Genomic DNA, 17,791 nt, shown 5'->3' on the forward strand with positions numbered 1-17,791 from the left:
TGATAGAACCAATCAACACACCAAATGTTAAATTCGCTTATTAAATTATTGTAGGGAAGCTCATGTGGCATTTTTCATGGAATGAATGCACATTATATACTATTTCAGTGGTAGAGAACTGCATACAGGGTGCATAGTTGAACTGGTGCAATTTTCTATTTCACAAGTTGTTTGAGGCCTGCAAGGATGTATACAAGAGAGCCACCCATTTCATCTATGGGTATCTTGTTGTTACGCTGGAAATGTGGAAATGGTTCCCACCAGAGGGGCGAGAATTGACTCTAATCACATAAGACTAGCCACTAGCTCTTAGGTATACACCTTGGCAAACTTTGGGGGACCCAAGTAGCAAAGAAATTAACAAGGCCTCTTTTATTGGATGGTACAACAAGATGTTGGAAGTAGTCAAGGCCATGGAAAGAGTCACAAAGTTGTTACTTGATGATTACTCATTGAACATATGGTTCGGTATCAGCCATGGCCATGTTTGGATATGGCTGAAATGTGTCCATCTGGACACGTTTCAAAAGAGGGCTCAAAATTTCATGTTGACTGAAGCATCTTTCCACACTGAGGTTAATTCATGACAAGGATTGTCATATAAATACAAGAGGCAAAGCACATATATCTGTTTGAAGAAATGGTGACAGCACCACTGTCGGGGGAGACATTTATAGCATCAAAGAAAAGAATAGATGAGGATGAGGAATAACTAGAGCGAGTCATCAAGAAGCTCCAAAATAAAGTTAATTCCATTCAGGAGACCATGGTCAACATTGGAGTCTCGGTAAGTACCTTCCCCACTTTCTATGAATTTCAAAGTTCAAGGTTGTATGAGTTTTTGGCTAGTGCTTCCCTTATTTCTTCACTGTGTGAAGTGGGTCCCCATTCTTAGTCAGAACCAGTGATCCCAAAGCCTCATAATTTGAAATCTACAAAACTTCCAATTGGGTCAAATAAAAAGAGAATGATCACCTCCACATAGGTTGTCGATCTGATAGATGAAGACACTCCATCATATACCACCTCACCCATTATCGAAGAACATCCACCCTCCACTTCTGGCGTGTCACCCTGATTGAATAACCCTTCACTTCGTACAACATCTACTACTGCCACCATTTCAGACACCTTAGCCCACGAGACACTTCTCGGAACAGAGATGGAAATGGAGGTAGACTCTGTTGTTCATACCATCATCATAGTTACTGGTTAGGAATTCACGTCACAATCCATGTTTTCTTTATTGCTCGAGTTAGATCCACTCACGGTCATGAATTGGATCACTAACCCTCCCATTACCACTACACTCCATACAGAATCACTACCCTTTCATCTTCCTCCGTTAGTACCATCTCATTCAACTTCCACTCATGTAAATCTCCTGACAGCCGAAACCTCGCAGCAGGCCACCTCACCAAAAGAGCACTATGAAAATTATGTTTCCAGTGGATGGAATTTTCAAGCTCAGTTTCCTAATCTGATGACAATGAGCCATGATGATCTCCAGGGTTGTTCCTCATCCCAACTATTTAATTTTATTCACAAGACACACGTCCAGCAGAGGCATTACACAACACACACACAAAAAAATAAAAAATTATCAGTCTCACTGCAGAACATGATCACCTACTCGAACAGAAGAAACATCTACAAAGTTAGGTTGATCAAATCACTTAAACATTCTAGGCCTTATGGCCTTTGATCTCATAACTAGTGGTTAATGCCCCAGAGGATTTTTCTGCATGTACCCTCATCAAATGTTGTGATCACATTTAAGCAACATGTTCTGATATGATATTGGTGAATTTTGAGATCAAATGCAATCTTATTGATTCCCATAGGGCACTAGCTTACCCAACCACCCAGTACACAACTCAGATCGAGAAAAAACTTGCAGATGCAACAAACCTAAAAGATTCACTCATTAAGGCCGTGGAAGAAGCTCACACCCTTCTACAACAAATGTATGACTAGTCTGGACGTTTGGCAAAGAAGAACCATCCTATCTACCCTATGCACAACCATGTCAGTCACTTGATCAATGAAGCTCGAAGCACAAAGGATAAGAATCGATGGAAAGAGATCTCAACATAGGTTAATGAGCTTGAGAACTAGATACAACGGATAGAAGATGAATCCGCAAAGACCAAATAGATACTTTGGTACCTTCGGCCACTTGCACAGATTCATTTGGAAACACTGCAGCAGCTCAGTGAACAAACATATGTGCAATGGAACTCTCTACTGGAGAAACACCCAACATAACCGACGAATGACATTGCCATTGAGTTCCTAGCTCATGGTGTTACCCTCGTAGACACATGGCAAGAAGCCCTCAATGAATACACCCAGTTCAGAGAGGCACCCATGAATTTAGTCCCTGAGTTGGGTCCTTCATTTGAAGGGACCAACCAAGGGGAAGAAACATCATAGGCATCAGTAGCACCAAAAGCATCAGTGAATCTAAGGGCATCAATAACATCAAAGGAGCTCACAAAATATTGACTCGGGGATGAGTCAATGAACTATGGTCAGGGCCTGTTGAGTCCTTTTTTTGAGGAATTAAAGAACAAAGATGACAGGTCAAACAATTGATGATATTTTTCAGAGATAGATGTTGAGAAGCTATAAGGGAGGCAACTAAAAAAAGGAAGGAACTCATGGAGAACTACCAGTCGTGGAGGAATGGCAGACTCCAAGCAACCACAATCGATTAGAGAAGAATAATGATAGTCAACCAAAAACACAAACCGAGCAAGGAAGAAGGAAGAGTCTCCAAGAAAGAATTGGTAGTTCAAGCAGAGGTCGAAATATAAGGAAGGGTGTGGGGAAAGGGAGGAGGAAGAGAAGGTACCGAAATGATGTTGCGGATCTATTTGAGCCACACTATATCTGTTGATGTGGTTATGTATTGATCTTTATGATATCTCTGTAATGTTGATATGAGGCTCTTAAGCCAGATGTAATATTGTATGGCCATATGAATTAATAGAAAAGGGAGTTTGTTGGGATATCTGTGTAGTGCATGAAAGGTTATCTGACTTCTTAATTTTTTTTAATAGAGTCGTATCTATGTAATATTTCTCTTCTGCATGTTCATGATCTATTGTGACTAAGTTTTTTGATTGATATAGTTTGACTCCTTGACCTCTGTGTTCCTCTTGTGACCTCTCCCTGGTATTGGACTTCCAACCCCATCTAACTAAGGTCAGGGCACACCTCGGGTGAGACTCCTTATCCTTTTTGGGTAAGGTGAAAATGTTGTTGTTGTGTTAGAATACAACGGAGGTTTGTTGGCCCCTGTGCCCAAACCTGGGGTCTCAACCATGTTGATATTTTTACGCCAAAAATGAAAGCTAGTGCTATATAGAAAATTCACTTTTGCGGATAAAAATGAACTCCCTATATCTAGTGGTCCGATCTAGAAAAACAAAGAGAAAAAATATCTATGTTTTCCTTAGGGAGATTATAATATGGAAAAGAGACCTACCTGGAATCTGTAGTAAATCCATTTCTTCTCCTTTCTTGTAAGCTCAAATTCGAGCTCCACGCATTATAAATGGGACCTGCAACAATAACTAAAACAAGAAAGGGAACTACAATATCCACATAACATAATCTAATATCTCTAATCAATGAGTTAGAGTGGCATTGAAATACATAAGCAATACAAATAGTCATTGATATCCTCAATAAGGCTTATGTACAATTCAAAAGTGAAAAAACACCTCATGAAATCTTGTATGGCAAGCTCGCAACTGTTAAATGCTTTAAATTCTTTGGGATTAAATGTTTTATAAAAAGCAATGATGATAAGCTCGGAAATTTTGAACCTAGATTTGATCAAGGATTTCTTCTTGGTTTCTTCCAGAAGTAAAGGGTACAAATTCTATAATAAAAGGCTTCAAAACATAGTTGAAAGTATAGATGTTGTTGTTGATGAAGGATCTGTAGGTACTAAAAGAGAAATTCAAACTGATGATGAACAAATTCCCAACAATATACAAGAAGTATTAGGTGAAGAAGAAGGAGAAGCATTGGATCAAAATGTAAATATTCCAGAAAATAATCCATCAAGGTATGTGCAAAAGAATCATCCTTAATCTCAAATTTTAGGAGATAAAAATGTTGGAATACAAACCAGAAGAGCATTTGTTGGATCGTCTTGTCAACTAGCCTTATTGTCCACTATTGAACCTCAAAATGAAAATCAAGCAAGCAAATATGAATATTGGATTAAGGTAATGAACGAAAAACTCAACCAAATAGAAAATAATCATACATGGGAACTTTTTCCAAGACCTCATAATAAAAATGTAAATGGGACAAAATGGGTATTTAAAAACAAGCTGAATGAAAATGGATAAGTAGTGAGGAAAAAAGCAAGACTTGTGTGTAAATGTTATGTTCAACAAGATGGAATAGACTTTGAAGAAACATTTGCACCTGTAGCTCAACTTGAAGCCATTATAATGTTCCTTGCATTTGCCAACTTTCATAATTTTAAAGTATATCAAATGGATGTTAAATATGCATTTCTAAATGGGGACTTAGAAGAAGAAGTTTATATTAAACAACATGAAGGATTCATACTTGGCAATGATAAAAATCATGTTTGCAAACTTAAAAAGGAAATATATGGGTTAAAACAGGCTCCTTGAGTTTGGTAGTATCGTCTTGACATGTATCTATAGTAGCAAGGATTCAAGAAAGGATTTGCATATAGTAATTTATATATAAAAGAAGACAAAGATAAACTACTGGTAGTAGTGGTTTATGTTGATGACATCATATTCGAGAGAAATGTTGACACAATGAGCCAAGGGTTTTCTTCAGCCATGCAACAAGAATTTGAGATGTCTTTACTTGGTGAGCTAACATTCTTTCTTGGTTTACAGGTACAACAAACTAAGAATGGTATCTTCCTTTCATAAACCAAATACCTTAAGTAGATTATGAAGAAATATGGCTTAGAAGATTGCAAACCACTATGCACACATATGGTAACAAGATGTTGCCTCAAATAAGAAGATGACTCTCCAAATGTTAATCAATTTGAATATAGGTCTATGATTCACATCTTCTTTATGTTACAAGTGCAAAACCTGACCTTATGCATGTAATTGGAATAGTTGGATGATTTTATGAAAATCCTAAAGAAACACATCTCGAAGCAGTCAAGAGGATATTCAAGTATCTGTAGGGCACTCAAGATCTTGGACTATGGTACCCTAAGAACATATATTTTTCACTTCATGCTTATACAAATGTAAATTGGGATGGTAGTCTTGATGATTGCAAAAGTAGTAGTGGAGGAGCATTCTACTTGGTACCACATCTAGTTTATTGGTTTAGTAATAAACAAAGTTATATAGCCTTATCAACTGCTGAAGTAGAATATGTTGTTGTTGCTACTTGTTGTACTCAACTTCTCTGGATGATTCAAAAATTACAAGACATTCAAGTCACTTACCCTCAACATGTATCTATACTTTTTGACAACACAAGTTCCATAAATATCTCTAAAAATACTATCATGCACTCAAAAACTAAACACATTCCAATAAAATACCATTTTCTTAGAGAGAAAGTCGAATATAAAATCAAGTTGGAATATATTCCTTCAAAGGAATAAGTTGCAAATCTTTTCACCAAACCTCTTCCTCATGATTCATTTGAATATCTTCATCAAAGATTATTCTTGATCTCTACCTCTTCCCTCTCTTAATTTAAAACCAGAATATGCTTTTAGGGGGAGCCGTGCATGCTAATTGGATATGTTGTTCACTAATGATTTCTGCCCTTTATATTGCTTTTGGTATGCAGCTTTGGTGATTGGCATAGGGGGAGCATCATATTTACTTCCAATGGTTAGAATTATGGTTATCTATTGTTATCATCTTCTCATGGTGGAATTCTAATATCTTGTCGTTGATGACTCTCTTATTTATGCCCATATTTCACTATAGTATCAAATGCTCATTCTTTTGCAGATGACTCCCATTTGTCGTAGCATATTTGATCCTTATGCATCATTATTACTTACACATATGCTTAGGGGGATCATGGTTCTTCCTTCATTCCGATTGATCCATCTTATTGTATTCATAATGATAAGGGGATTTTGTCTTCAACTTATGGCCTTTCCCCTTGATGTTAAAAGGGGAGAGAGGACTTGGAGGTTGCCATCAAGTCCAAATGGGGAGATTGTTAGCATTATGGTCCTTATATTGTCCTTGATGGAAACCTACTGATTTCAAATTTATGATTGATGGAATCTAATGGATGTTTGATCATTGACACTTGATTTGTTACTTTGATTGCTATTTCCTATAGAAATTGTTTGATCTCAGTATGACTACATGGACATATGGATTGTTTAGTGCAAAAAGAAGCCAAGAGGTTGCAAATAGGTATACATGTACTACAAAACAAAAGGATGAAGTTTTTTAAGGTTTTATAGTGAGAATAGGAGGTGTTCCCTAGCCGAAGCCCCAGTTGCACGGAGGTAGGCCCATCAAGGTAGCCAGAAGCCCCCAACCACACAAAGGAAGGACCATGGGAGCGGTTGTAGCTAAAATTTTCATGAATTAGGCGTGTGGCCATGTATGTAGGATTGAAAAAATAAGAACCATGAATTAAACTAGGTTTCTTTCCCATATTTCTTGTGTGTGTAGATGAATTTGACATGGTCCAAATTCCAACATTAATTCCTGCCTATGGTATTTGAAAATCCAAGGCTTTTGACATAAGGTATTGGGTGAATCTAACACTATAAAAGGAATGATCGAAATCATTTGATGTGCATTCTTCTTGAGTTTTATATGTCTTGATTCACACAGGGTCTACGAAAGAGTGAATGGAGGAAATCTTAGAAGTTGTTGTGTCGAATGATATCTGACGTGCAAGGTACGAAAGTTAGAGATCATTTGAGTAATTATACGTATGCACAAGTATAATTTCTTGCATAGATAATATCATTATATGCCTTGTTTGCCTCTTTCGCTTGGAGTTTTTTTGTTTTTAGAGATCCTCAGATCCAAAAAAACTCTTTATTATGAGGCCACTACTCATTAATTTTGCACCATAGATACCATTTTTGTTTAGTCACTAATATTGCAGGGTTAACAATTACAAGAAATTTCTTTGGACTTTTTAGATGCTATTGGATAAGTAATGTTTTGCACAAATATGAATACATCTCACGGATTTTCTAGATGAGATCAGAATGTTTGTTCAAGAATTTGTATTGCAAAGATAAGAATATAGATGCTAGGCTTTTCCTTATGTTTGCAAGAGTCTGGTTGAGAAAAGTTTAGCATATGCTGAATAGATACTAGATTAACTTTGTGATTAAATATATAATATTTGTGACTGTGTATGAACATAAAGGTTATAGAGATACTTGGTTTTGGGTTTAATCCTATATATTGTTGATTTACATGATGACAAAGTGTGAAGGGATTTGTTGACAAAAGTTTTTGGTAGCTTCCATATCTTGCATGTCTTATTAGATTTATACTTAATAATATTTGAAGACATTCTATGTAGACAAATATGATTGATGATATTCAAGCCTAAGTTGGTCACATTATTTTGCAAATAATATAGTAATATCCTTCTTGTTCATGATATCTATGACATTGTAACAAAAAGCTTTGATCTTGTATTCAGAAATGGTTTTCGTTTCTTTTTCCTACATTTAGTCTTGGTCAACTTGTTTTCCTAAATACTCATTATAGGATAAGAAGAGAAAAATGGACAGAGGATTTCACAAATCATTGATTTTATGATGACTTGTATATTATTGATTCAGTAAGACACATGTAGCTCCATATGAACAATGACAGTATATTCATCAATTTGATTTGATTATCTTGATTTTTTGGCTATCTTTTGCAAGGAAATTGTATTATATGCAAACCTTATTTTTGCAAAATAGTGAATCTTGTGATAGATTGCTATAGCAAAACTTTTACAAAAAATTAGGCTTGTTTTGATCAGTGAGAGGGTATGAAAGAGATCTCAATGTTAGAAATAATTTTTGGTTACCCTTTTGTGCACAAATCTGAAATAGAGGTTGTAGATTGTCATTATGTAGAATGTCATGCTTAATTTAGAATATTGACAATTTTGAACAATGATCTCTTTTGTTTTTGGTCGAATGTCTTACTTCAGAGGTGGCATTCAAAAAAATAATATATATATATATATATATATATATATATATATATATATATATATATAGATATAGATAGATAGATATATATATAGATATATAACTTTTATAGGTTGCACATAGAAGTCTTTCTTCTACATAATGATAGTTTGACAATGGTGATGAATTGACTACGTGACATATAGTAAAAGTTTTATACGTGACCTTTCTTCAGTGATAATTGATCTGACAACATCGTTCATGCCAAAGGTTCTCTTGTCTTGATTTTACTATTGGGGTTTGTGTGACAGTGAAGGTTTTCTCCTTCATATGCAATGAATTGTATTCCGGTGATTGCAGAGATCTCACAGTGATATTAGCATAAAAGATTTGATGAGCAGAATTGATAGATTTCATTTGATCTGTTAGTTGACAAAATTGCATAGTATTGACTTGTTTTGATATGTTGATAAGGTCTAGCTTGGTTGTCGCATATAGAAGACTTGTTTTCCTATGTTGAGAAGGGATAATAATAAGAGGATAATTCCTACTTGAAGGTGACTTGGCTTGCTACATATGCTATGCAGTGCGAAGTAATTTATGAAGTTATATGCAGTACTAATTGTGACAATACAAGGAACAAACTCTAAAGTTTGTTGGATGTGTCATTTATTGCTCTAAAAATGACAGTTGTTGATGTCTTTCTTATGTTAATTGTTGACTGTTGTGGATGAACTATTGTTGTTTGGCAGATTTGAACAAGGTTAAGGGCAGAGATCCTTTTGGTTACTTTGTGGGTAGAGTGAGCTATTAGATCAATTTTTGTTCTAGGTTGTCCTAGTTTGAAACATTGTGAAAACTTAGTGATCCACTTTTCACTAAGAAACTGGAGCCTGTGCACTGACAAAACACTGCACCAGTGTAAAATTGTAACATATTTTTCCTTGATTTAAGAAGAATAAGCAGACACGACAATGGTGGTTTTCTCTTGTCTTTGGTTTCCACCTAACATCTCGGTGTTCCTATGTTGATGTGTTGATTTCTTTCTATGGATTTCATGTTTTCATGATTAATGTTGCTCATATTCTGATGGTATGAAACTAATGGATCATATGAATTGAAAATGAAATGTATAAACTAATTAAAGTTTAAATTGGCATGAAATACTGGTTTACCCCCTCCCAATTAGTATTTCTAACAGTTTAACATACCTTAGTCACCTGCGTATGTGCACTGGCAAAAGACTGCACCATTGTAAAATTGTAACATATTTTTCCTTGATTTAAGAAGAATAAGCAGACACGACAATGGTGGTTTTCTCTCGTCTTTGGTTTCCACCTAAAATCTCGGTGTTCCTATGTTGTTGTGTTGATTTCTTTCTATGGATTTCATGTTTTCATGATTAATGTTGCTCATATTCTGATGGTATGAAACTAATGGATCATATGAATTGAAAATGAAATGTATAAACTAATTAAAGTTTAAATTGGCATGAAATACTGGTTTACCCCCTCCCTCTCAGTATTTCTAACAGTTTAACATACCTTAGTCACCTGCCTACTATTCCAACCTCCAAGTGAGGTCTAATTTTGTACTAGTTATTCTTGGTAACCTATGTCCTACAAATATTCCCCTTCCTTTGGGAAATCATATCTAATGAATGCATATCTAAACATATACTAAAATTAAAAACACAAGCATATGCATATTCTAGCATGATTATTTTCCTTCAGTTAACATTTAGATGTAATTCACTAAGATATATTTATATATAAACATTGCAGCAAAAATAAGTATGGAAGATAAATAATTATATTTTAATTTGTGGAAACTAGTTGCAATATTTTTGCATTCCACCTAGGCATATATGACATTTTTCATTTATTTCAATAAAGATTCACCCTCATGCTGGGGCCTTGACTCCATGGGGCATCATCATCAACATTCCCAAAACCTAGTACACACCAAGTACCAGCAACCATATGGCAATGTACTAAGACTAGTGGCCTCCAAACAATAGTCTTGTAGTTTCGAGGAGCTCCACTTCCCTCACATTCCCTCCAAGTACTCTTCCATGCCTCACATAGGAAAGTTACCAATCTCTATGGCCTTCAGCTAATAGTCATGTGGTTTCTAGGAGTTGTGTTTTCCTCTCATCCCTTCAAAGTACCCTTCCTAGCCTCACATTGCCAAAATACCAAACATGAAAGCCTCCAACCACCATTCCTATGGATTTCAGGAGTTCCAATACTCTCATTTAGGTACCCTTCTAGGCCTTACAAAAATCATGTTACCAAGCCCAAAAACCTTCAACGATCAATCATATGGCTTCCAAGGGTTCCACTGCCCTCCTGATCTTCTAGGTAGCTTTTACAAACTTCCATTTCCACAACAGTCTCCATACTCCCATGGTCGTCTATCCATAATCATGAATAGGAACCATTCCATAGTCTTCTCATAGCATAGGAATACCTATTCATAGTTCCTCCTTCTACTTACCCTTTTGTGGTGCCAAACATGCCTCTTTTGTATGCATGTTTTTTTTTATGCCCCATTCTTGTCAGGCCAGGCAGTAACTCCTCAAAGCAAAATTGATTCGTATATCATATTCCTTCAGGTAGTATTTATTATATACATGAGGGAGAGACTAGTCACATCATCTCCCGATGACTGTTCATATTACTTATTATTTATTTACATTATATTCACCCAATCCTGATGATTAGGTGTCAACATTCCCCCCCTTAATCTGAAGGGATGTTGGTGAGTCCAAGCATCATTCTAAATCGTTCAAGATTTTCTCTTCCAAGTGCTTTGGTGAAGATGTCGGCAATTTGCTCATTAGTAGAACAATGATGGAGATGGATTGTTTTGGCCTCAACATGATGTCGAATCAGATGATATTTGGTATTGATGTGCTTCATTCGATCATGGAACTTTGGGTTCTTGGCAAACTTTATTGCAGAGGTATTGTCAATCATGAGTGGAGTTGATTGTACTTGTTTTACCTGCAAATCTTCAAGAATTTTCCTGAACCACACAATTTCTTTTGTTGCTTTAGCTGCTGCCACGTATTCTGCTTCTGTTGTGGAATCTACCGGAATTGATTGTTTGCATGATCTCCAAGAGACAGCTCCTGATCAAAGACTCAGTGCATATCTTGAAGTAGATACTCCAATTTCTTTGTCTCCATCGAAGTCTGAATCAAAGTATCCAATCAAGCTAAATTCGTTCACCTGTGTATACTTGATTCCAAAGTCTTGAGTTCCCTTCAAGTACCTTAGAACTCTTTTTGCATCAAACCAATGTCCCTCACAAGGCTTTTGCATAAACCCAGAGAGGATTCCAACAACAAACGAAATGTTTGGTCTAGTAGTAGTTAGGTAGTTGAGACTTCCTACAAGCTGTCTATACTTTGTTCCATCCTCAAATTCTTTTCCTTCAATAGATGTGAGCTTTAAGTTTTGTTCCATTGGAGTAGTAAGAGGATTGCATTTTGTCATGCCAAACCTATTCAACAGATCTCCAATGTATTTCTTTTGAGAAATAAATATGGACTTTGGATGTTGGGTTACTTCAATACCAAGATAGTAATGAACATAGCCCAAATCAGTCATTTCAAAACTTTTCCCCAATTCCTTCTTTATGGATACAATGTAGCTTTCATTGTTCCCTGTCATCAAAAGATCATCTACATATACCACAAGATAAACAACTGTTTTGCCAACTTTCTTGAAAAATAAAGTTGCATCATCGAGATCATAATGTTTGAAATTGAGTTTCAGAAGATGCTCAGTTAGTTTTTCATATCAGGCTCGCAGTGCTTGTTTGAGGCCATACAAGGACTTCACAAGTTTGCATACTTTATGTTCATGTCCTTTCACAGCAAATCCTTCAGGTTGGGACATAAAAACATTCTCTTTTAGATCACCATTCAAGAAATCATTTTTTATCCATTTGATGGACCTTCCAACCATTCTGAGCTGCTAGGGAAAAGAGTGTCTGGATGGTAGCCTATTTTACTGTGGGGGAAAAGTCTCCTCATAATCGACCCCTTCCTTATGTGCAAAACCTTTTGCCACAAACCTAGCTTTGTTCTTGTCAAGTGAGCCATCATCTTTATACTTGTTCTTGTAGACCCACTTGCAACCAATTGGTTTGGTTCCTAATGCAGGATCAACCAGCTTCCAAGTGCCATTCTTTATGACGGCATCATACTCCTTTTGCAGAACTTCTTTCCATTCATCATGAGAAGCAGCTTCTTTGAAGGAAGCTGGTTCAAAATATGTAGACAAGTTCAATTCACAATCATAAGAAACATCCATATCAACAGGTGAATTAGAGTCATCTACATCACCTCCATTTTTCCTGTTTGAGTTTCTAGTTCCTGTCTTTCCAACCTCATCAGGATGAACACTTTCAAGTGTATTTGTCAGCCACTTTGGTGGACCTTTCTCAGATGGTCTAGGCTGCTCTGTTGATTGAGTTGGGACTGAATCAAGGTTGAGTCTCCCAATTCTGTCAATCACATCACTTAAAGCATCATCCGTTGTTGGAGTTTCATGCAGGGGAGAGTGTTCTTCAGAAGAAGATTCCACATGTTGATCTAGTATAGGAATCCTCCCTTCAAGATGTGGAATCTGATTATCAAATTTATGAAATGATTTTTCTTTTGTGAATCTATCCAAGCGATCAAGTTGCCGCTCAACAACATTGTCAGTTTTGGATGATTCAAGAAAAATTACATCTCTAGATACAAGAAACTTTTTATTTACTTCATCATAGAGATTATATGCTTTGGAGGTGTTTGAATACCCCAGGAAGATACATTTACGACTTCTAGCACCAAGTTTGTTTCTATGTACCTTTGGTATCAAGGCATAACAGGTGGAACCAAAGACCCTGAGATGCTTTACCGAAGGAACATGTCCATACCACATTTCATATGGAGTCTTGTTTCTAATAGCATTAGATGGACATATATTCTTTATATATGCAGCACATAGAACAACATCAGCCCAAAACATTATCTTTACATTTTTGAAGAAGAGCATGGATTGTACCATATTTAAGATTGTCATATTCATTCTTCAGCTACACCATTCTATTGGGGATTATAAGGCACAATTGTTTGATGTTTGATCCCATGTTGGCGAAGATAGTTTTCAAATTCATTTGATGTGTATTCTTTTCCATTATCAATGCAAATAGACCCAATATGAGATTGTGCATCATTTTCAATCCATTTATGAAAGTTCTTGAATGTTTGAAAAGCATCAGATTTGTTCTTCAATAAATAAACCCAACACATTTTGGTGTAGTCATCAATAAATGTCATCATATATTTTTTTCCATTTGCAGAAGGAACGGGAATTGGAGCACATAAATATGAATGAATGAGTTCAAGTTTTCTATGTGCTCTTGAATGTGAATCATGAAAAGACTATTTTCTATGCTTTCCTAGAATGCAAGCATCACATTGCTTAAATTTCCTAGGAATTGTAGGCAAACCTGCAACACCATTTTTCTTCAACAAGCAGAGGCTTTCATAGTTCAAATGTCCAAGTATAGCATGCCATAATAAACTTGATGGAAGTGTACCTTCTTCATGATGATAATTGTATGATAAATGTTGTGCACGAGCAGAGGTACCTTGCAGCTTGAGAAGCCTTTCTTCTTATATTCCCTTCATGACAAGTGAGTGGTCAGATGCTTTTCTTACCTCAAGCTTGCCATCAAACATATGAATGGAGTGATCTTGCTGGCGGATGTGGACCAAGGACAACAAGTTTCTCTTGAGCTGTGGGAGATATAGAACATGATGTAGAAGAAAGTCTGGAAGACCAGGCAGTTTAAGCCTGATTGTGCCAAGCCCTGATGGCTTGATTTTTGATTGGTCTGCAAAGTATACTTCTTCATCAACATTGTCAGTGAATTCTTCAAAAAAATCTTTTCTATGAGTCATGTGGTAGGTTTCTCCTGAATCAAGCAACCAATCATTTTTTCAAGAAGCAAGTGAAGCATTAAATAAATCTTCATTTACTCCAATATTACATTGTGCCACAACATAGTGAGCGGATTCAGGTGCTTTACCTTTGTCTGTATCATCAGTTTTACCTTTCTGTTGGTTTCTTTGCTACTCAATTTTGTCCCATGGTAACTTGCATGTGGAAGCATCATGTGATCCATTTCTTTTGCAGCGTATGCAGTGTAAATCTACCTTTTCTCCTTGAGAGTGTCTGCCCCCCCTACCTCTGAAATATCTTCCTTTTCCTCTTCGACCACCTCTTCCTCTTGAAGAATCTAGAGTAGGATGCTTTTCTTTATGAGCAATGCACACAGCCTCTTCAGAAGATTCAGGGGTTGTCTTCTTTCCAAAAGCTTTCTCTCTTTCAGCAAACTTTTTCACAAGAGAGTCAAAGGTGATATATTTGAGATTTCCATTTGCTTGCAATGACTCAAGATAATTGGAGTAAGTAGGATAAAGTCCCTTGAGAAAATCGATAAGAGGAATGTCCAATTCAACCTTAGTGGATTTGATATCATGCATTATAGACTTTACTTCAGATGCAAGAGCAAGAGGATCATTATTTTTTAGTTCAAGAGTGAAGAGTTTAATCATGAGTTGAATGACTTCAAGTGCAGAATGTGAGTCATATAGTTCTTTTAGCTTTTGTAAGGCTTCAAAATCAGTTGAAAATGGCGAAATATGGTGACTTACCTCTTCATTTACAGATGCTGCAATTAATTCATAAGCTTTGTTGTTCTTGTTTTCCCAAATGACGAACTCTTTATCTGAGGTAGGATGTTCTGGCTCTTTGTCTCCGTCTCCAACACACTCCTTTCCACACCTCATTGAAAATGAGCGTGTGTTTTATCATCCGCGACCACTCAGGATAGTTCTCTTTGCCAGTGAGAGCTATAACCACGATGGATATGATTGAATGCATACTGTAACAAAAAAACTTCTACTACAAAACTTTTACTCTTAATGGGAAAAAATATAGTTCTGATATGACTGGATAGCAAACTCAACTTGATCACCCAATGCAGCCCTTCAAAAAATTTTAACACACAGCGGTGATTTTAAAACATGCACAAAATTAGGGCTCAACTCACATCATAGGACAGTGCTTCATAGGCAGCGTACCAAAATAGTTCAAGATACCATGTACATTCAACGCATGGCATTTAACTCACATACACATCATAGGATACCATGTACATTCAACGCATGGCTCATACACATCATAGGATAGCTACCACAAACCAATTTTCACATGGTTCAAACTCGGAGCCTTGAATTAACAATAAAGACGAGTTGCCATTCAAGATTATTGAAGCCTTATGGGGTTTTTAACACCGTGTAATCGCAAAACATGTAAAAAAAACATGTGAGTACCATCAGAGAATCAACTGGAATCCATCACGCTATATCAGAATCATCGAAGTCATCTTCAAAGGAATTGAAGAAATCAACATCGGAAGGCAGCGTACCAAGTGCAGTGTCATTCAACGCTTCCACCACTTGTTACTTTAGATTGAATCTCAGCTTAAATACCAGCGCTTCCGCATCCTGGTAATGGAACATGATTCACGCACACAGGGGTGCATTGATATCATCAACGCAGGTGTGCTTTAACTGAGGTAATACTTCATGCAGAGCTCACGTACCCAGCAGCCGCACGATACTCTCAGAGCTCAATTTGATAGCCTCACGATGGCTCTTGGGTTCACGCAACAAGAGACTGTTCGGTGGAATAGTTTTGGTTTTGTTCTGCATTCAACGGAGGGTTCTTCAATAGAGCATCTATGAAGCGAAATGGTGGAATGGTTATGCGTTAGACAGTGGCAGTGACTACAGAGTGGAAGTGACTGTAGAGGGGACAGAGAGTGCAGTAGACAGTGGACAGTAGGCAGACTCCACAGGGGCAGAGGACAGAGAGCACAATAGGCAGAAGGGAGTTACAACTAATTTTGGGATCTGGCTTTGATACCATGTTAGGCCAGGCAGTAACTCCTCAAAGAAAAATTGATTCATATATCATATTCCTTCAGGTGGTCTTTATTATATACATGAGGGAGAGACTATTCACTTCATCTCCCGATGACTGTTCATATTACTTATTATTTATTTACATTATATTCATCCAATCCTGATGATTAGGTGTCAACAATTCTCATTTCATCATTGTGTCTTGCAACCATTTTATTTTATAAATATGTGTGTGTTATAGTAATTACATTACCATGCCTTCTAGCCTCAAAACACATATAAATGTAAACATGTTTACCTAGACATACCAACCCCAAAACACAACACATTCATGCACATCGGCACAATAGTCCCCATAATACATATACACATACACACATGGGAAAAACATCCCTCAAAAACTATCCTCGACTCAACAACATATTTAGTGTGTCTCGGCTCACCAACCCAATTATGCATATACATGTTATTTACATTCCACAAGTCGAATAATGATGTTACATTTTCAATCTACCTCTTCAAATTATTGGATATAATAGTTTCCCAATCAATTTTTTACCTTTGTCCATTTCTTGATGCATTAAAAGGACCCATTCTATCATTAATAATAGAGAGGTTTTTTTCATCATGTAACCTACAAATCATAGTGGTAGTGGTTTCATGTGATTTTCTCATATGTTTGATGGGGTATGTGTTCTTCTCTTTGTTTTGAAAGAATTATACTCCATTCACCATCATTCAATGAGAGCTTCCATATCTAAATTATTTTTAATTCAGTTCTTGATGGTAAAGACCTTGAGGAATTCTATATCATATTTGAGTTATTTGAGTTTAGGAGAAGGTAACTTATACATTATTTGTAAATCCTTAAGCATAAAGGTTGCTATGAATTCTCTTTTATCATTTAGGATGATACACATTTTATTATCCGAGTGATTTCAATTCCAATGTACCATGCATGTGTATTGTATTAGAGTAGGCTTGGTTGCAATCTTGTGAAGTGATGACCTCATAATCTTGGCACACATCATTGAAGTCTCCTTGTTTGAGGTAGTTGAACATGTTGCTCCAAATCATGGATTTTCCTTTCAATTTAGTTGTAAGTGTCGAAAAGGAGAGTTGAATTTTGGGTGTTGTTATCATTCTCTAAAGGGTTAATGACCTTTGTTTTCTATTTTATTTTCTTAGGAATTATTTACAACAAAATTTAAAACTTGCATTAGGAAAAAAATGATTTGTTGCATAAACAAATAGCAATATACTACTGAATGAATAATACTTACTTCAATTCCATTAGTTTGAAACTAAATTATGAAGTAAAGATAAGTTACAGTACCTGTAATGCCAATAATTGGAAGAAAGGTATGAAATTTATGCAAGTTTTTTCAAATATTAGTTGGAGTGTAAATGATAGCGTAATTGTGACAACACTTAGTCTCAAATGACTTTAAATAAGAATTAATTCAGTGCTAATGCCATCATAGGGAGTGGATGGTTCCTGTAACTTAAGATGTAATTGAAACTTTCTGAGCATGACTATTTCATTTAACACAATGATCCTCAGTGGTGTTGTGCATGAAACACCCCGCCCCCATTTATGTATTTATAAAAATAAATAATGGGTACCCTCATAT

The sequence above is a fragment of the Pinus tabuliformis genome, chromosome 8 (assembly GCF_031772625.1).
Source record: "Pinus tabuliformis cultivar Carrire ecotype Pingquan chromosome 8, CPIR1, whole genome shotgun sequence".
In the NCBI taxonomy this organism is placed as follows: Eukaryota; Viridiplantae; Streptophyta; class Pinopsida; order Pinales; family Pinaceae; genus Pinus; species Pinus tabuliformis.